The 22,680-nt window shown below is 38.9% G+C and overlaps 1 pseudogene; it reads right to left on the bottom strand.

The window, feature by feature from the left end:
• Positions 1–538: 538 nt before the first annotated feature.
• Positions 539–22,680, bottom strand: part of LOC127655066 (acetylcholine receptor subunit beta-like) — a 34,580-nt pseudogene continuing 12,438 nt past the window's right edge.

The raw sequence follows: 22,680 nt of genomic DNA, 5'->3' as shown, positions 1-22,680 counted from the left end.
ATATTTATTTATTATAAAAAAACAGTTTGTGATATAATACTGTAATGCTAGTGAATGTCATCACACTGCATGGGTGCACATGTGTCCGTGTTCATACACACAAACACACATGTCAGAAACTTTCTCTGTAAAATCATTTGCAATTTTGTATGGTGGAACTCAAAAATAACTTGCATGGTGAAACACACTATAAATTACATATTATTTTGTTTTCTGCCCTTAAAAAATTTACTAAATGCACTACATTTTTAAATGAAAAATATATATAGAGGCAAATTTCAGAAAATGTAATATTTGAGATTAATATATAGATTATTTTAACCTACCAGGAATTGTATCAGATCACACTGAACCCAGTCAGAAAAGCTATTATGATGCATTGATTCATTCATTTAACAACTGAAATGTCTTTTCATGAACAAATTGCTTCACCTGTACACAAACAGTAAAAGACTATGAACATGCAGTCTGTGTATTACACATTTGGGCCAATACTTCTGAAGTGAATAGTCCAAGGTTTAAGAAATGACCTTCGGGTTTAGGGGCTCATAAAGGGGTCAGTAGGTCTCGTATTGAAGCTGGAATCAGCAAAAATGGTCATCGTTCTAACGGTGGTAAAAATCACAAAAATCCAGAGGAAGAGTCGGTCAACCACCGTGGCAACATACTGCCAGTATGTCTGTCTATATTCTTTGTGCAAAAGCATGTGGTAATACTTACTCTATGTCGTCATACTTCACTCTAAGTTTCCATTTACAAAGTTTAAGAGTTGACCTTAGAACATTTTGTGGATTATATCAGGATGCTAAGAACCCAGGATGAAACCACAGGCAGCCAGTCTAAATCCATGGTGGGTAGCAGTTCTTTGTCCTTCAGTAAAGGATACGTGCGTTTAATGCCTAAGAATGCATTGGGCTGTGCACCCTTCCTGCTGTGTGAGTGTGTGTGTGTGTGTGTGTGTGTGTGCTCCATCTACAAACTTAATCCCAAATCAGAAAAAAGACAGCTTTCCCAAACTCTTGTGTTAAGGTTACCCATCCTTATTTTGCTGGTTTCCTAGCTCGCTCGCTCACTCACTCACTCACTTTCATAATTTCTTTTTTAAATTGCTGATAGAGTTGGCACTCATCCATGAAATCCTTCCAGTATGCTGATGATATGCTTATCAAAGCTGATGTGCTGCATCCCTCTTTTGTGAATCTGTTCACTAACATCTGTTTCATTGTGAATCATCTTTCTGTCTTTCCCTCTCATTGCCCCGTTCTCTCTCATAATCTATCTTCCAGATGCTGCACCTTCCCATCCCACCACAAGGGGACAGTGTGACTCTTCATATTTTACAGCTCCCGTCTCTGTTTGAGGATTCAGGTCCTAATACAAGAACTCATTGCAGGTAGTCTGTAGCTCCCCAGTGAGCTTCTGTGACCTGAGTGGAACCCCATTTGACTGAGACATACGTTAATGCAAGGCTGAGAGCACAGCAAATTTGGAATTGAGAGCAGAGAAAAGCTTTGCAGACACGCTGCTTCAGCAGATGAGGGTGTTAAAGCATGTGCATATGTTGAGGAAATGAAGCACCACTTTTAGCACCCTTGCTTACAGTATATAAACAAATGCAATAACTCATTAAAAGTCCATTAGTCAAATCAGAAAGATGATGTATAGTGTAACCCAGCTGTATATTTATTATTATTATTATTTCTTTACTGCATGCATAATGTCTTCCCCTGTTTAATGTTGTTTAAAAAAAATTGCTCTGGATTAAACTGAATGTTTTGACCAGTCATTTAATTCAATTGTCATATTTACTAATCAGAAAACAATATTAGAGTGTGTTTCTTTAAGAAGCCATACAGAGATACTCTGTTTGCGACAGTGTTTTGCAACGTGTTGTGTTTTGAATGGGCCATTTGAGAAATTTGCACATTTTCACTGGACAGATTGTTCGTGTTGTCGTTGTGATGATGCTGGACATTTTGTGCCTTGTGGAAAATCCACGAGTGCGTCACGTCAAAGTTGAACTATGGTTTGGGTAACTTTGGGTGATATAACTGCACAGGATTTCATTCACAAGGGTGAGCATGCCTAATCGTGGACTGTGGTCTTGTCTCTGAATCCAAAATCATCACGGTCGGGAGTTATGGTGACAGCAGGCGCTTGGGGGGTTGGAATCATCACGGCTCGGGTGTCATACGGACTGCCTCCACTCATCGCTGAACAAGCATCGGTTCTCTTAGATCATTACGGACTTCAATGTCTTCAAAACCACCAACGATATAGCCGTGGCGGGCCGTGCATGCAATGTCTAGGCTTTCAGTGTGATTCATAACATTAAGAATACACAGTTTCACAATGAATAAGACACCCTATGCCTTTGGGCATCATACATTATGTCTGGCTAACTGGTAATATCAATTGAGAGTTTAAAAACATGTCCACACACGAAAGCCAGAACTTGAAAGACACTTAATGCTCAAGCAAGCCTAATTTTAAATGCAGCATGACTGTTTTGTGAAATGAACGTCTCTCGAATAGACATTAAAAAATCATAATTTTTCATATAAATCTATCAAGGAGGTCTTTAATACCTGAAAAAATTAATCTAATAATATTTGCGATTTAAAAGTTGCTTGCAATACATTTCGGTTCATCAGGGTACCCGGTTATGCTGAGTTCCGTTCAAATTGGATGAGGGATATTCCTACTTGATATCTCAGACCATAAATGCATTCCATTCCCCAATATTCGGAACTGCAACACTCCTGGTAGCTTAGCAGGGGTTTGACTCTCATTAGAGATGTCTCCTAGCAACCCAACTGATAAACAATGCTGCAGCGCTAGCATTTGTGCTTCAGTGTACGATTACAGAGATTATAAGATTTTATACACCTGTTTCTGCAGGCGTTTGTTAAACACATTAAATAAACACTTTATTTACTTAATTTACTAATAAAGTGAATGTCGACATGTTTGTGTGACATCATGCCCCAGCATCTCGGCAAAATGAATCGGAGTTGAGAATTTCTGCACAAGCCTACAAGCTGTAATTCTGACTTAAAAAATGCATTCCATTGCACTTTTCCTAGTAGGAAGTTGTAAAATCCGACTTTCCTAGTTGAATGGAATGCAGCACTACTTTTCAAATCTTGATCCGACACTGAATGCTCCAGCAGCCTAATTTACACTTAGAAAACTCCTGAGGTTGCTTTAACAATGCAAAAACATTTACCAATTTACTTGAAGTGAAAATCCATGTAGAACATCTCATATTTTTAAATCTCTTTCTCAGTGGTGATGTGGCAGTGGCAGCCTACTCGTCAGCAAGATCTCGTGCTTTTCGCTCTTGAATTACGTACATCTCTTAAAGTGTGATTGCGCCACTCAAGGCGGCTGGGATATCCTAAAGATCACACCCACCAAGCACAAATAAATCAATCTGATTGGCTGATGAATCTGACAATCTGACTTTAGTTGCTTATTCATTTGCACTGTTGAGGGATTCTGTAGAAATTCTGATGGCCTGAGGGGGTGGAGCTCAGACTCAATCGCTGCTTTGGGCTTAGGGCATGCGATTTGTGAAATGGTTGTCACACTTTGCTTGTAAAAAACAAGGAATAAATTCTGACTGGATAAACTTTTTGTTTTTCTCTATTTGTTTGTAGATTAATTAAGAGTGGATAGTGATTAAAAATACATAGGCAAAAAGGTGATTGAGAATGAAAGGTAAATAATATATAATTTGTTTTTGCATATTAGGCCAGCAATGAAGGCTTTGCTGGCCCTGAGAAATCACCACTGCATTTAAGTATCCATTTACACACACAGAGAGGTCTCTAAAAACAAATTTCTGGGTACTAAATTTTTTTTCCTTTAAAGTGAAATTTGAATCACTTTATTCCTATCTTCACTAAAAATGTGGACAGTGATATTTGAAATGGATACTTGACTTATATCTGAGAAAATGTTTAAAAGTTGACTGATCTCTGAAAATAGTTTTTTTTTTTTCCTCATGTGAGATTGTAAATTGTCTTTAATCAAATAAGTGGTTATTTGAGAGTTTGCTCAATACATATGAAAAGTTTCTAGTCAGTTGTTGTTCCCTTTACAAAAAGCTTCACTATGATGCTGCGCTTTGCTAAGCGCTTTTGGGAACAATCCTGCATTGTGACAAGCTGTGAATATGTCTGTAACACGTCAATGAACATTGACCGGAATTTATAGCCTCGGCTGGTGAGATCATTAGATGCACCTGTGGCTAGGCTATAAATAGATGCATCACCAGCGTGTCGTCAGATCCGTTTTCTTCAGAGCAAACTGTGTTGTGTGTCTCACAAGCCTGTCAGAAACTTTCTTTCCTCTGCTAGGAGTTAGAATTTGTTAGGCAGTGCGCAGTGAACCTTTTCTCCTTTCCCTCTTTCTATATATATATAAAAAATAGAAAAGAAAAAGGTGTAAAAATGTCGGAGAAGCAAAGCAAACGATGCGTGTTTCCCTGTCAAAGTTCTATGACTGTCAGGGACACACATCAATTTTGTTTTGTTTGTTTGGGGGAAGAGCATGCTGCTCTCGCGTTAGGGCAGGGCGAGTGCGCGCATTTTCGGGCGAAATGCTCGCTTACTTCTGGGAGTCAGCACCCACTCTTTCATCTAGGAGCTCTCGCATATATTTGGCTGAGGAGCGAGAGATGGGCCCATCCCTATCGCTCGCTCTCTCCCCAGATCCAGCTGATCCTTCTCGTAATCTGAAGCGCGCCTCGGCGCCTCTTCGTTTCACAAGGGGGGTGCTTAACCTCTGTACATTTCACGCATAATAATAAAGCGGCTGAAAAATTACTTGAGGTGGTTACTCGGGCTGTGGCCAGACTACAGCTAGACGCGCCGCGTGCTTCGTTCCCTTGCTATGTGGTTCAGACCCCGGTTTCTTACCTTGGGTCCCACTCTAGGTGCGTCTCGTCAACGCAGGCTGCTAACGACAGATGCCTCCCTGACGGGTTGGGTAGTGGTCTTAAGTGGTCATCCAGCTCAAGGGGATGGGAGGGTCGTCAGCTCGGTTGTCACAGTAACTGTCTCGAGTTGATGCCAGTATTTCTGGCCCTGAAATACTTCCTCCAGAGGCTACCATGTCTTGGTGTGGGTAGGAAATACAGCGGTAGTCTCTTACATAAATCATCAAGGAGGTCCATGTTCACGTCAGCTAAATTTCTGGCATGTCGGACTCTCCTTGGGGCCCAGGGCAAGCCCCTGTCACTCAGGGCAGTTTATATCCCTGGATGCCCATATGTGGGAGCAGATTTACTGTCCAGACAGAAAATACAGACGGGTGAGTGGAAACTCCACCCCTAGGTAGTGGAACAAATCTGGGTGAGATTTTACAGGGTAGAAGAGGACCTCTTCGCCTCGATGAACAGCGCAATGTCTCCTCTACTTTTCCCTGAGTCACCCAGCCCCCCCGGGTCTGGACGTGATGGCGCATACATGGCCCTGAATGCGTCCGTATGCGTTTTTCCCCGGTTTCTCTGCTCCCAGGAGTCTTGGCCAGAGTTCGGCAGCAAGGGTCTTGCCTCTTACTGATAGCACCCCGCTGGCCGAACAGGGTATGGTTCTCGGAGCTAATATCTGTCCTCGACGGCTCGCCTTGGGCGATTCTGGACAGGAGGGACCTTCTGTCTCAGGCGAAGGGGACGATATTTCATCCCCGGCCCGAATTGTGGAAACTTCATGTTTAGCCCCTGAAGGGTACCAACTGAGGGACACAGGGCTGTCACCTGAGGTTATCGAGACCATTCTTAGTGCTAGGGCTCCCTCTACCAGAAGAATCTACACCAATAAAAAGTGTAGATTATGTAGAAGTGTAGAAGTGTAGTCTTCGAAAAGTGGTGCAGTTGACATGGTGCAGATCCAGTTAACTGCCAAATTGTTTCAGTTCTGAACACAGTAGAAAGAGGCTACAGAATTCAATTCGCTCGCCACCCTCCGCGCTTCAACGGCGTGTTTCCCAGTACTGTGAAACCGGAGCAGAAAGGCGTTTTTAACGCCGGAGCAGGAAAGACTTCACAGACTCTGCCCAGTCCGTGCCCTTCAGACTTATGTCCACCGCACTAGCCAGTGGTGTAAGTCAGGGTAATTATTTGTCTGCTATGGGGGCCACAACAGGGGGGTGGCCGCTACCAAGCAGACTGTCACATTGGGTGAGGGATGCTATTGCCCTGACCTATGAGGCGCCCGGTCAAGCTTCGCCAGTAGGTGTCAGGGCTCACTCCTTCAGAGGGGTCGCCTCCTCTAAAGCCTTGGCTTGAGGGGTCCCTCTGCAGCAGGTTTGTGATGTGGCAGGCTGGACTTCTCCGCACACATTCATCAGATTTTATAGTTTGGATGTTCATGCTACTCCGGACTCTTACTTCCTTGAGTCAACATCTCAAGCTCATGCCTGAACAAGTTTGTGACGCGGCAGGCTGGTCCTCTCCACGCACATTCATCAGTTTTTATGGCAGGCTCATGCCTTAACGAGTTTGTGATGCGGCAGACTGGTCCTCACCGCACACGTTCATCGAACTTTATGGGTTAGATGTTTTTGCTACTCCGGACCCTTACATCCTTGAGTCGACATCTCAAGCTCACGTCTGAACAAGATTGTGATGCGGCAGGCTGGTCATCTCTGCATCTCTGCTCTTACGTCCTTGAGTCGACAATTCAAGCTCATGTCTGAGACCTCTCGCGTTCTTGTGAGCACACTTCACAACCGTAGGGGTCCGGACAGCCCTAGTGCGGCGGCGTGGGTATTGCGTTCCCAAAAGCGCTTAGCAAAGTGCAGTATCATAGTGAAGCTTTTTGTAAAGGGAACGTCGCTTTGTTCCCTGAAAAAAGCGGTTACACATGTAACCCGAGACGTTTTATTGAATTGAAACGTTTTTGTGTGTTTTTTTTTTTTATTTTCTTTCTTTGGCTCATTGAAAACAAGAGACCATTAGGTCCATTAACAATATTTTGGACATAGGGAGTATACAGCTACCAGGCCCTGAATTAAGTATCATTCTAAGTTTAATACTTGAGTCATTTTGAGTTATAGTATTACTTAAGAAAGAGGTTACATAAATATAAATATTTTTTTAATTGCCCCCCAAACAGGGACGTGAGCATGTCTTTGTTTAACCTGTATCAGCCAAGTAAGCATTCTATCAAATGATAGTGAGAATAAGTTACGAAGTTTGGAAGTTTGAAAACAATATGGTTTTGCCCCATAGTGTTCCATTATACTGTGAAGGAGTGAAGGAAACTGTTGACTTCGAACATGTGAACCATGCTCATTTAGATGATGTTGTTAAGGTACAGTGCCTCAGTGAGCATCCTAATGCAGAGTTGTGTAAATTTGACTGCAGTATATCTTTAATGCATTGGAAGATGAGCATTCTGATGGAAGTGGTTCCCACTGGAAGGTTTTGCATATCAAAGAGTACTATCCAGATAGCAAAGTTGAAACCCAGTCTTGTGAAATACAGGTAATTTTAGCTCATGTGCTTGAGGATATGATCACCATTTTCAGAGAACAGATTGAAAAGTTGGCTAACAGGTATAATGTAGACCCCATGGCTTTGAGCCAGGGGGTGGTGACCCCAATCTGTGGAAAGGGTGATTGTATTAAGAGACCTGTAACGTCAACCCCTGCTCATGGCCAAACCATTACGGCATCCACTGATCGGGTGAGGTTTGCTACTGATAACAAGATACACCCTTCAGGGCCTGCTGATGTTTCCGAGACATACCCCTCACTTTCATTTACTGTACCTGTGCCAACAAATGCTCACAGTTTAATCGTAGAGCATATTGTGAAGCAGGAGTCACAAGCAAAGCTCCTATTGCACGTGACTTAAGGCCGTTTTCAGGAAATTCTCCAAAGTCTTCCAGTGAGGTAGACTATAATGTGCGGCGACTCCGAATGAAACAGCCGTTGAATGATTCTAGTCTCAGTGAAGGTCAGCAAAGTTGTGTGCTGTTAGAAAGCTTACTTTCCCCAGCTTTAAACTTTGTCTTGAGTAATGACCTGCTAGCACCTCTTAGATCCTATTTACAGAAGCTAGACAATGCATATGGGAGTGTTACAGGGGGTGAAGATTGGAAACACATCAATTTTGTTTGTTAAATTTTGATTGAGTGTTGTGCACTGAAGGAAAAATATTGAGTTTTTTTCCCCTTGTGAGGTTGCAAATTTTATTTAATCACATTATTGTTTATTTGAGTGTTTTGCTCAACACATTTGAAAAAAGTTTTTATTCAGTTGTAGTTTAATTCAATTGAATAGTTATTGTGATTTTTTCTTTTCTTTCTTTGGCTCATTGAAAACAAGAGACAAAATAAGACACCACAGGTCCTTAAACAATATTTTGGACATAGGTAGTATACAGCTACCAGGCCCTGAATAAAGTCTCTTTCTAAGTTTAATACTTGAGGCATTTTGAGTTATTGTATTACTTGAGAAAGAGGTTACATGTAGCATATAAGCTTCAGATGGTACCACATTCACTGCTCTATGTATATTGGATGCTTTTCCAGAATATCAAGCCCTAGTATGATTCCTGTACCTGTATGTGATAATTCTACATGATTACCAGGGGTCTGTGTACACAGTTTGTGATCAGACTGCCAAGGAAAAAGTTTTTGTTTACAAGGCATCAGACCTCTTCGGAGCGATTCAGAGCATGAACTATTCACTGGATTTGACAAAGTTTTCATGGTTCATGGCCTCAAATCTTTAAAAGATATTCTAAGTTTGAGGCACTCAAAGGTTTTATGGCAAGTAAAGGCTGGAATATGCTACATTACTTTTTAATCCTGAAACACACCCTCCAGTTCCAGGAGACATATGAAAGGTGTAAACAAACATGGATGTAATGGGAGTACTGCCGTTGTTGTTGCTGCTGCTCTGCTCTGGATTGGAAGACGCAGCCAGAATGGCTACTCTATTGACTGATACAGAAGTTAGATGACATTAACTAATGGTGAGTGGCATTAATATTGTAAGCTGTACTTTGAGTGCTCATTCTGCATCTTCATTGCTTGATGCTCTTGTACAAACTCATGGCCTGACTTTAGATTTGAATGACAACTCTTCCCTAATTCTTAGTTTACTGGACATAAAATTATTTTATCTGGGTTTACAGCAGCAAAAAAATACATTATTTGAACTTTGGCTGTGAAACATGCTATAAAAAAAAAAAGTGACCGCAAAGCCTATATTTTCCATTAATTTATTTGATGTGTAGTGGGCTAAAGCACACAACTGTTAATCAGAAGGTCGCTGGTTCGATCCCCAGAGCCACCACCATTGTGTCCTTGAGCAAGGTACTTAACTCCAGGTTGCTCCGGGGGGATTGTCCCTGTAATAAATGCACTGTAAGTCGCTTTGGATAAAAGCGTCTGCCAAATGCATAAATGTAAATGTAATGGTCTATTATTGGGGCTTGACGATTTCAGATTTCCAGTAAGCAACCCTAAATGTCCAACTGTGATGGTCATTTGGTATGTCACATGTTGTTTACATGCTATGTTTACATATATTTGCCAGAATAAGCTACAATGTAGCCCAGACTGAATCCCGAAGTTAAACGTTTGGAAACACGAGATTAGTAGTGCAGTACGTTTATGACACAAGCTGGTCAATGAAATTGTCTCCAACAGTCTATGAGATCGGCTTTCCTATTATCCCTTTTTTCACTTACTCCCTCACTCCTCACCCAGTACAACGGCAGACACAGAAGACTAATCAGGAAAGACTAATTTGACTAAGACATGGTGGCAATGGTGCCAAAACATGCTATAAAACCAAATAAAAGGCAAGATAGTGCTGCCTCAATGAACCACTCTAAGAGAGTCTCACTTCTTGTTCAATATATCTGTCTCCCAGCCACTCCTTTTTCACACCTCTATGTTTTTTTCTCAAGTCAAGTCACATTTTTTTGTATAGCGCTTTTCACAACAGGCGTTGTTTTAAAGCAGCTGTACATGAAATTATGCTATAAAAGAAAATAAATGAATATTATGCCAATATTAGTTATTTATTTTTTGAACTATTAGTAGTTAAAATTAGTAAACTAAGTAAGTGTTGTGGGTCAATGATTAAGCAAAATTATTTTATATTAACTATAGGTTTTAGTGTTAAGGTCCTTTAAGTCATCCCCATCCTCTCACACGCTCATGTGTCTATATCTTTCTTGATAGATGTGTCTATATCCTCTCTTGAGTCCTGATGTAGGCCATGTCTAATGTGTCAAAGATGATTTGTGCTGATTCTTATTATTTTAGTTATGATTTACTTCTTTTTCTCACTCCTCTCCCCCGCCCACACCCAAAACACACACAGCTCTGTGAGAGTGTAATTCCCTGGATGAGGTGATCTCAAGTGTAAAAGAAATTGAGAAAAGGATTCATCACACCCTGAGGCATTCAAACACACACACACACACACACACACACACACACACACACACACACACACACACACACACACACACACACGCGCGTTGGTCTACCTATCATTACATAATGACTTTTATACTGTACAGACTATAGATTCTATCCTCTAAACCTAACACAACCCCTAAACCTAACCCTCACAGAAAACCTTCTGCATTTTTACTTTTTCAATAAAACATTGTTTAGTATGATTTATAAGCGATTTGAATTATGGGGACACTAGAAATGTCCTCATAAATCACATTTATAGCATAATAACCTTGTAATTACTAATTTGTAACTTACAAAATTGTCCTCGTAAATCACAAAAACACGCACACACACACACACACACACACACACACACACACACACACACACACACACACACACACACACACACACACACACACATGTTGTGTTTCCATGTTTTATGGGGACTTTCCATAGACATAATGGTTTTTATACTGTTCAAACTTTATATTATATCCCCTAAACCCAACCCTACCCCTAAACCTAACCCTCACAGAAAACATTCTGCATTTTTACATTTTCAAAAAACATAATTTAGTATGATTTATAAGCTGTTTTCCTCATGGGGACCGACAAAATGTCCCCACAAGATCAAAAATTTTGGGTTTTACTATCCTTATGGGGACATTTGGTACCCACAAAGTGATAAATACACGCTACACATACACACACACACACACACACACACACACACACACACACACACACACACACACACACACACACACACACACACACACACACATACACACGTAAGTTATTTGAAGCCGAATTACAGAGCATTTGGAGAATTATCATAATTAATCATTACTTCCATAATATTCTACTCATGCTAAAGTGGTGACACTGTTATCTCAGTAATCCAGCCTTTTCATTCATCTACTTATATCCTGCTTTAGCTGAACCCTATCCCTTAACCTATGACCCTAATGAACTGTGACATTCAGATAACCCAAGGAGCTTACCTGTTTGGTTTAGGGAAGAGGAAGCTGGTGTTATAGGGCTTGCAGATGAAGTACTCAAATGCCACTCTGTTGATGGCTTGGATGTTCTCCTTTTTGGGAGGTTTCTCAAGAAACAGAAGAGTCTCCACTTTAGGTCTAAGTAGCCCCAGGTACGGAGGCAACATATGGATAAAGATCTAGGAAAAATGGCAATTTAGAATTAAAATCATTCAAATTTTCAAAAGATTCTACAATTAAAGTCTATATACCGTCTAAAAAGACTAGCAGCATATGACTTTTAAGTTGTTTGAGTTCAGGCTGGATTACAGAATGAACAGATTTAAAAATACTAGGCTACACTTTGCAAATCGCTATAAACAAAAACTGGGCATCTCAAACAACAAACAACTGGGGATTGCAACCTACCCGACTTTCAAGTTGAGTCGATCCAATCACAAACTCATGCAGAAACACACACCCTCCCATTCAAGCAGCCGCATGACAGATGTAAGCAAACATGGATAAGGAAACAGCTGCTGTTGTTCTTGCTGCTATTCTGTGTTCTGAGTCGCGAAAGAAACATGAGTCAAGTTCTTAGGTGGCCTCTATAAATTGCAACGCGAGTTGAGGTGAGTGACACTAAAAGTTAAACCCCACATATTTTACTTGCATTGACAGCTCTTTTGACCTCATATTGAGAGTTTGAAGCAACAGCTTCCAAATGCAAATTTGGAATCAGCTCCAGACCTTTTAACTGTCTAATTTTTTATGAAATAACCCGGGAACAACCCACACCTGGCCATAAAACAGCTTCTTTCGACTGTCCAATTACATTTGAGTCCCTGAAAATGGGGGTCTATGAATAAAAAATGCTGTAATTTCTAAACCGTTCACCCAATTTGGATTTTAAATTAAAATAAAATGAAAGCTGAGAGTCTATACTTAAATCACATATTGATTGCTTAATTTCAAATCCACTGAAAGTGTCTTACTGTTCAAAAATGTATGGAGGGCACTGTACATCTCATTAGACTGAGATATTGGAAAAGAGAGCATATAGGAAAGCTTTAGCTTGGCGCTGCAGACACTCTGCCTAGCCAAGGAGCATATTAGTTGACATGTAGTTTAAATAAAAAAATCAGATTAATAGTCAATAACACATTAATTAGAGCCAAATAATCAAAGTAAGAAGGACATCATGTAGTAGTCTTAGCCTCATATTGCATGCCTCACTGACCGCCTGATGAATAATGCACACAGAAAGGGAAAGAGCTTTTTCAGAATGGCAGGCTCCAATCTGATTGGCAACTTCTGGGAGTCAGGAGGTTTTATCAGTTTACTGGGGAAAACACATTTTGCCAAACCAATTGTTCCAACCCTAAATTCTGATTGGATTAGCCACATAGAAAGGCATAATAAAATAGATGATATAGACTTGTAGTGACAAATTCAAATACATCTCTAACTTACACCTACATGAACAAAATATCAGTTTCTATTTAATCATATTATTAGTGCTACAGTGCCTCTTCATATTGAAAGCTGTGGAACAAACAGTCAGCAAAAGATGGCTGAGTCCTTGCTTCCTATACATGACTTCACAAAGTATCTAAAAGAAAGAGACAGATTGCACTTGCCCAGCACAACTCTCTCAGCCGTGCTGTCTCTTTTCACACAGCCTCCCTGTTTTGAGTGAATATCTTACAGAACAGAACAGATTCTGATAAAAAAAATCTTTAATCTCTAATCTTTAGAAACATAATTTCCTTTACTGAGAATTTATAGGATCTTTCCACTTGATTGCTGGATTAATTACTGGCAAGTCATAAGAGCTCATGACTGTTTGAAGCATAAATATTATTATATAACACATAAGTATGAAAATACACACATTAATGAGACACATTCAAAATATTTTGTTCAACCAAATGATCTTCCTGTTAGTCCAGATATTCTAATAATCCTGTGCACATCACAAGATTCCTACTCTTTCTTAGCACAAATAACACAAACTTTCCCTCATTTCCTCTGTCCCATTTATTGGTGCCACAGATTCCTATTTTGCCCCATCATCACTAATACATAAGAGATATGCACTAACTCTATTTTTGTCTAAGTACCACAGTGTAACATAGAGGTAGTATCTCACCATGGCTGTTATAATTTACACAATGTAGAGCACACAGATATTGATAAAGTTTAATAGTGTAATATACTGTATTAGGCTTTTTTTGGAAACACCCTGTTTTATTTTGGTGCTCAGTCTTTTCACTAAACTGAATTGTTATCCCTTTTTTGTCGACCTGATGCTGGGATTTTGGAATGTATTGGAATTAATAAATAAAATGCTGAATGGAAACATATTGTGAGTCTGCCATTTAAACAGTGGGACCGTTGACACATTGAATGCAGACTTTTTAAGTTCGTACCATTTCGAGAGCAGGCTTCTCTTATGTTTTGCTCTTGCTTACGTATTTTCTGATATAAGTAATATATATATATATATAAGTTATAAGGACTATTTATCGAAATTATAATTTGTCAAAGGCAAAAACGTATAAAATAAAAAAATACTTATATCTCACTCACACTTATGCTGTGTGAGACGTTCACTGACACCTTAATTGGAGGTCTCCTTTACTTACCTTGCGCACCCAGAGGGGCATTTGGTGTGTGTTGGGGGAGCGGTGGTGAATAGTGAGCACCACGACACTGAGAATGATGGAAATGGTGACCAGGATCATGGTGAACATCAGGTAGTTGACGATGATGGGCACACCCAGAGAAGTTTCTGGGACTTGGCCAACAGAAGCAGAAAGACAGTCAGAGTGAGCAGCACACTGATAGAAAGACCCATCTTAAATTATAAGTCATACTCTTAATCATGTATTGAATTCATGTTTCATATACATACATTCTCCATGTGGTTTTTATGATTAGGTTTACTGTATACAGAGGTAATAAATAAAAAATAAATTGTCACACATTTCTGCATATACATGGTGAAATTATTTATTTTTCACATATCCCAGCTAAGCTTGGGTCAGAGTGCAGAGTCAGCCATGATACAGCACACCTGGAGCAGATAGGTTCAAGGGCCTTGCTCAAGGGCCCAACAGTGGTGTCTTGGTGGTGGTGGGGCTTGAACCCCTGACCTTCTGGTCAGTACCCAGAGCCTTAACCACTGAGCCTTAACCACTGAGCCACCACTGTCCTTAAGGTGGGTAGAATAGCCAAAAACTGTAAACTTAAAAAAAATGTAGTAGTAAATGTACTAACATAAATAATTACTTGAGTAAGAGTAAAAAGGTGTCCAATTAAAAGAGTACTCAAGTAGTGAGTAACTTGTTAATTTCACAAATGACATAATGGACGTTTAATCCCCTATATCCCATTCCATAATACACATTGAACATGTACTACATAATAATAATTATTATTAATTCTGTCATCATTCACCCTCATGTTGTTCCAAACTCTTATGACTTTCTTTCTTCCATAAAACACAATAAGGAGATATTAGATAGAATGTTTGCCTGAGTCACTATTTACTTTCAGTGAATGTTTATATAGATTTTTATATATAAATTATTATATTATATATATTTTTAAAGTGAATGATGTCAGTCCGAGACTGTCAGTCCCTAACTATCTTTAAAGAGATAGTTTACTCAAAAATTAAAATTCTCTTATCATTTACTCACCCTTATGCCATCCCAGATGTGTATGACTTCCTTCCTACTGCAGAACACAAATTCAGATTTTTAGCTCTGTAGGCCAACATTTTTGATGCTCCAAAAAGATTATAAATGTAATCCATAAGATTCCTGTTGTTAAATCCATATCTTCAGAAGTGATATGAAAGGTGTGGGTGAGAAACGGATCAATATTTGTTATTTTTTGTTATTTTTTGCCAGAAAGGAGGGGGCAATATGCAGAGAAGAATGTGAATCACCAAAAACACAAGAAGAAGAATGTGAAAGTGATTTGTTTCTCTGTTTCTCATCCACACCTATCACATGGCATCTGAATATATTGATTTAACCACTAGAGTCTTATGGATTACTTTTATGCTGACTTATGTTTGTTTGTTTAGCTTTAAAATGTTGCCACCCATTCACTTATATTGTATGGACCAGAGCTAAGCTGAAAAATTCTTCTAAAAATCTTCATTTCAGTTCAGCAGATGAAAGAAAGTCATACACATCTGGAGTGGCAATAGGCTGAGTAAATAATGAGAATTTTAATTTTGGTGAACTATCCCTTTAAGGGCTCTTCTCAGATCTGGATGAATTTGTCAATCAGAAGAGAGGTTTGGAAACATTTCTATGAATTATTACAGTGAAAATTTGAAAATATCCCACAAGGACCTTATATATAATGCTGAAATATAAACCAAAGCAAGATCATGATTTTTGAATAACATCTTTCGCTATTTCATAGCTTTTATTGTCCTGTGTGGATTCTTATTTAAGTGTAGTTCAGTTTTCAGCGTCGTAAGTATTTAGATCATTAGTTCTGTACAGCAGTACTGCCACTCTCTAAATGCAGAGTACGCAGCCTATGTAGGGCACCAACTCCGATCACGGAACACTCGCTGTGTCTGAAACCGCCCCCTATCCACTATATAGTGCACTATTTAGAGTGTGTGGAATAATTAATGCTTCTCAACAACTTCTCTGGTGATGTAATGTGGAATAATGAAGGCCTCTTTTAAACTTCTTTTGTTGGGGGTAGCTGCAGCTGCTTCCTGTTCTAAAGATGTTTTAAGGAATCAGTTTTTTCTCTCTACTCTCACGTTTCACACGTAGTTCAAACATGTATGTCACCCCATATAAGGTAAAGAACTATTTCATTGGTGAGGGTCCAGTGGAATGTGGTTTTCTGGACCATATAACAGAATGCTGAAACAATAAACGTTGGAGAGGGATGTGATACCATTGAGTGTCTGTGTCATTTCTTTCTTCCCTCAGCTGAGCCGTATTGAGACGGGGATTGCAGATCAACAAATAATTTAAATACATTGGATGACAAAATTATCTAACAGAGTGTCTGCTATTTTTTAGGAGTGTCTGAATTCTAAGTGAGCCATTCGTTCCCTACTTTTTTCCACTCATTCTTACCCACAATGCAGTTTAATTTCAAGTTTACATTTGATGTACACTCGACAATGGTTAATTTCCCACTATCCACCATGGGGAAGACGTACAAGCTGGAAGTTTACTGCTTCCTTCACTCCTGCAATCTTTTATTTCATGCTGAATGTAGTAAATAACGTTTTGACAAATCATCACTTGATTAAAATAACATAATAAAATATTGAGAGACAAGACATGCAGAAACATTTTAAAATGTACTCTTTGTTTGATAAAATGTGTTTACTCTTTATATTAACACACAGTATATATGAATAACTGTAGGCTATATTATAATTTCATATGTGATGTTGTTTCTGCGACAGCCCCAGAGCTCTGACACTCATGTCCGAATTCACTCATTTCTTTCTCTTACTGCTGAGATATAGTGCAATAACTGCCATTTACTATATAGAAAATAGTGAATGAGTGAACGATTTTGGACACAGCTACTCGCTTCGCCATACTACGGAAAGCCAAGAGGGTCAGAATTCACGTGTTTTGTATCGGCGTATTAAGCTTTGAAAATCTGTTTCAAAGGCGTTAAGTTAATGCACGTTATTTCAGTGCCTCCCGTAACTGAATTAGCGCATTCATTTGCTCATGTACATACGTTAACTCCTCCTCTAATGCATTTGAGATATCTACGTCAAGTCGGAGGATTCAAATCATTAACGGCAACGATGGCAATGAGAAACTTTGTCTCGCAGTGCAAACGCATATTAAATTACTTTAGCCTCTGCAGATCATACAAGTTTTACATGATGCAGAAATTATGTGTGTGATCAATGAAATATCACTATATAATATAACCATAACTTACCTTAAACATCTTTTGACTGTAGATAATTATAGAAACATTTTGAAATATAAAAAAGAAAATATATAAAAATATATATTTTAGAATATCTGCCATCTGTGTTACAGAACAATCAAACTCCTATGAATATACTACAAATCAGCAAAGCTCGATGCCCAAGACTTCCTAAGATTTCAATATGAATCTCATGCAATAATACATTTGCATTATAACAAGAAAAGTTGATAAACTGGCCAACAGCAATTATGTCTGTAAACAGTAAATAACTACTTCTGTAATATTAGCAACATGCACACACACACACACACACACACACACACACACACACACACACACACACACACACACACACACACACACACACTACAGTAAGTGAATACCAATTTGTGAATTTAAGTTAGTAAATAGGGTCTTAGTTAGCGAATAGAGGAGGAGTTAAGTACGCGAGCAAATTAATGCGCTAATTAAATTACGTGAGGTGCTAAAATAATGTGTGTTAACGTAACGTGACAGCGTATGCCGTTTATGTTACGCATAACGCCGTTTACTTAATGCCTTACAGCGTTTAGAAAATGCAGTTTCAAAGCTTAATACTTTGGAAAGCCAAGAGGGTCAGAATTTGCGTGTTTTGTATCACCGTATTAAGCTTTTAAATGCCGTTTTCTAAACATACTGTAGGGTATTACCTATATAATTTAGAGATGTGGATGCAGTCAGTTAAAATGTGTATTTTACACGCATTTTACCACCACTATATGTAGGGTAATTTGCACGCATGCTTAATTTAGGATGGAATTTAGGGTCTCGAAATATGTGAGCTATGGACTGGATTAAACTGTCCTTGTTGTACCTTTTTAGGTAATGAAATGTATAATGGAATTAGTCACATTCGAAAACCATTAAAAATGAGATAAATAACAGATTATTTGTCTTTAATAGATTCTCCACCATTGAAATCGTAGTACAACGTCTAGTTGTATCAGCTCACAATTTCTACTGTAAGGAATTAGCTTTAATAAGTGTATTATGATTAATTCACTTATTGGAGTGATATTATTCTCATAGCTTATTGAAAATAATATCACAGGTACAGCTTTGAAGCAAAATCTTTCAGAAACAGGGATGAGATTATATATCAAAATATACCAAAGTCAAGTCATCTTTGAATACAGACAAACTTTATTCCTTTTTTAAACATAAATCTAATCTAACACATATATACATGACACAGGTTGGTGAGTAGTTACAGAATGTGTAATAACTGATCAGTACAGTGAAGATGAACTCTATGGATTCTATCGACCATTTTATTAAGAACCATTTCATCCTTCTTTGAGTCTACATCGATTTGCTATCGGATTACCCAAATTATTTGATTAATGCATCAGCACTTTGAGCACAATATTGGAGATGCACTTGCTTGTCTTTGTGGTGTTTCCTTGCGTTCTTTGAAAGGTTCGAAAAGGTTCTTTGCGCTTGGTCGAAAGTTTGTTTCATCAATGTTTTTATCTTTTTGTGACAGAATTTATTGTCTGTATGAATGGTGAGGTTAGTAGTGAAGCAAGGCCTTCTCACTCCTTCTCTGGACGTCGAGTCCCATGTTCCCTTGGATCTCACATGGGAGGACCTGGCCATCAGCGGAGCAACCAGACAAAGCACGTGCAGGCCGAAGAAGAGCAAGCGAGGAGAGCAAGAGCAGCTGGAGAGAGCAAGATGAAGAGAGCAAGAGAACGTGTTCTTCCTGTTTGGAACTATAGAATGAGATAAATCATACAGAATTAAGTATTATATTTATTAATTATAGGTGATTGCACATCGCTACAAACATTCTATAGTTCCAAACAGGAAGAACACAGGCAGTGGTGGCTCAGCGGTTAAGGCTCTGGGTTACTGATCAGAAGGTCGTGGGTTCAAGCCCCAACACCACCAAGACACCACTGTTGGGCCCTTGAGCAAGGCCCTTGAACCTATCTGCTCCAGGGGCGCTGTATCATGGCTGACCCTGCACTCTGACCCCAGCTTAGCTGGGATATGTGAAAAATAAATAATTTCACCATGTATATGCAGAAATGTATGTATAATGTGTGACAATTGGTCAAATTAAATTAAATTTAAAGAGTTCCATCAGTCCAAAATCATTAATTTGTCAGGTACAAACATTACCACAGTTCAAAGCGATTTTCAGCATTATCTAGCAAGGCTATATTAAGATGAAATGTCTTAGAGTTGTGCACCTCTGATGGTAACCTTGCACAGAAGAAAAGTCTGCTTTAACTGGGTGGGGGTTCTTGTGAAGGCCTGTGATTTACGACGTTGAATCATTCCAAACTGAAAAGCTGTATTTTTTCTCTCGTTTCAAATCATGTTGGTGGAATTTTTCTGCATATATAATCTTACAGTACCATACCATATGATTGGCTCGCGCCCGAACATATAACACGTGTGCGCCCCGCACACTTCACTGTGCACTCGCAGAAATGCGGTCTGTTCATGCACCAGTTGTTGATCACATGAATGTCAGTGATTTACACTGGATGTTTACATGGATTTTTACAGTTAATCCGCCTGAAGTAGCTGCAATTGTTTCCAGTACCCCCTTGAGGGCACGGAGTAAATGCATAAATACTGCTTATGACATGCGGGACGCGGGACAAAGTGCACTGATATTGCTGCACTGATTTAAACATGTACACATAAAAACTTATGTCATTATGTCTATAAGTTAGATTCCCCCTGAAAATGACCATCACATTACACAGAAAAGCCCGCCTTAGAATTAGAGCCAAAACTTACCTCAGCGTGCTGCAATAAGTTGGATCTGTCATTTTAATCTTGAAATATCAGCTTGTTTTGGTGTTAAAAGAAGGCATTGCATGACGAAACAATTTTTTTTTTTCAATGTGTGGAGCGAAGAATGTGTTTCACATTGAAGAATTTGATGCTGTGACAGTGACGGTCTGTGACACCGGCTCAACGCACGCAGCTTTGTGAACTTCCACTCTCGTAAAAAGTCCCATTCAATAATCTCTCAATAAATTACACATTAATTAAAATTAAACCCAGTAATGTAACGACAGTGACGCCACCCATTGTAAAGTAAAAGTAAAAAAATATCATTAGAAATTTACTTGAGTGAAAGTAAAAAGTACTTTTTATTTTATTTTTTTTCGCAAAACGGTACTCAAGTAAATGTAACAGAATAAATGTAGCACATTACTACCCACTGATTGTATATAATGGAATTAATAGACCAGAATGCACATCCAGCAGTGGAATTGTGCTAATGGTCCTTTCATGATTTATTAGACTGCAGTTAAGTTTAAGACTGAAAAATGCAATCTTATTGAAGCAGGAGCTCATCCATGCTTGACTATAATGGGACATTCCTGAGTTCAAGGTCAGTTAAATGTGCATTCATTGTATTCATGTATTTATTCCTTTTTATTTTTTTCATTTTTGGATTTCAAGTGGATGTGACAACCGCCAAAGGAAGGGACGGAAAAAGGCGTCAGCTTAAGGGGTAAGCTTTTTATTTTACTAAATATACGTGTATTTTTGAGTCACAGTCTTTCTTGGACGGGTTGTCGGGTTCCCCATGCTCCGTCGCTGCTGGACTTTTATGCCGCTCTCCTCATGTTACTGAAATCAGACACAGGTGTTAGTCATCTTTTAGCTCAGGTGTGAGCGCCCTTACCGCTTTTCTCTCCCGGACGGGCGCTTGACCACGCCCCCGCTGCCACAGTGGATTTATTTTCTATCATACTGGAAATCATGTAAATGACATAAGCTTGGTTACACAGCTGTTTTAAAATAGAAACACACAAAAACATTACAGCAACTGCTTACTGTACCTGCGTCAGGTGGCAGATAGAAGATGGCACTGATGGTGATGAGGATACAGGGCAGGACAATGTTAAACACATAATACATGGGCTTCCTCTCGATGATCAGGTAGAAGGTGATGTCCTCATATTGGTTCTCTCGCATATTCTTTCTAGAAACCTTGTGATGAATGTGCCATTCTCCACTTTCTAGGGAGAAAGAGGATAGAGAAAAGAAACAAAAACCTTTGTGTTTATGTATGTGTCATGATATGACATCTTTAAGATCTTTGCTTGATCTTTAAATGTGAGTACATACATGAATACCACAGATTTTCTGCCAGGAGATAGCTGTGACTCAAGGTTTGATTAATGTGCTTATATATCCTTTTTTCTATATTAACTTTTCTATATTTCTATATTTTTCTATAATTATATATAGTCAAATCAGCTGATCTAAGCTTGTGATGAATGTCATTACCGCTGAAGCCTGTGTCATAGACTCCCTCTCGGATTTAATTTCCCTTGTTATCGAGGCCATGCTGCAGATCTACATCTGAAGGAGATAGCTGTGTACGAGTGGAATACCATGGTGCAGTTCTGCCAGTCAAAAGGAAAGTATGTCACCTGAAGAAGATAGAGGAAGAGAAAATGGGTTTGTGTGGAAAAGTTTGTGTGTGTGTTTGTGTGTGCATTTTAGTGTGTCAGTGGTGTAAATTGTGTGCATTTATCTGACAAGCACCTTTTTTTTCTCTCAGATCATACTTTATCATCTCTTCTCCTCTTTTCTATTTTTCACACATGCAAAGACCAGACAGAATATCAAACAAAGCTGAACTAGAGCGAGGCTAAACAATAGCAGCAATGCAAATGGGGAGAAAGATTAATAAAACAACTACAAAAGAATGCAACATGTTCTTATTTAATAGAATAATTTAACATGACTCTTTTGACTTATCATGGCAGTTTCCTGGTAAACTGAACACTAGAGGTGCTAAAATCACTTTTTTTCCCCTTTCACATAAATTATAAGTAAAACGTTAGATTATTAATTCATAAATACATACTTTTCACCCTGTTTCTCACACAATGCTATCTTATGACATCAAAACACTTTTACTATAGCACATGACTTGTGAGGTGATACATTTTAACGTTTGCATTACATAATCAACTACATTCATAAGCTTGTTTGCAATTTTTTAATTAAAGAACATTGCACTTGGGACGCAAAGGGTACTGAAGAGAATGCAAGTCAATAAGTGAGCCGAAAGCATATTAGAAATTCCACAAATTTTGTGATTGCATCAGCAATGGCACTTTTCTTCTCACATTATGACACTATTGGTTAGGTTTAGGTTTTCGATAGTGAGGTTGGTTTTGCTTGTTTAAAACTTGATAGAGCATTAAAAACCTGACCTGTTTAAATCTGTTAAATGTCATGGTTACTGTAGTAACCTCCATTCCCAGAGGGAAGGAACG

The sequence above is a fragment of the Xyrauchen texanus genome, chromosome 2, assembly GCF_025860055.1.
Source record: "Xyrauchen texanus isolate HMW12.3.18 chromosome 2, RBS_HiC_50CHRs, whole genome shotgun sequence".
Taxonomy (NCBI): domain Eukaryota; kingdom Metazoa; phylum Chordata; class Actinopteri; order Cypriniformes; family Catostomidae; genus Xyrauchen; species Xyrauchen texanus.
The sequence above is the reverse complement of the archived record's forward strand: the minus strand, read 5'-3'. Positions and strand labels throughout refer to the sequence as shown.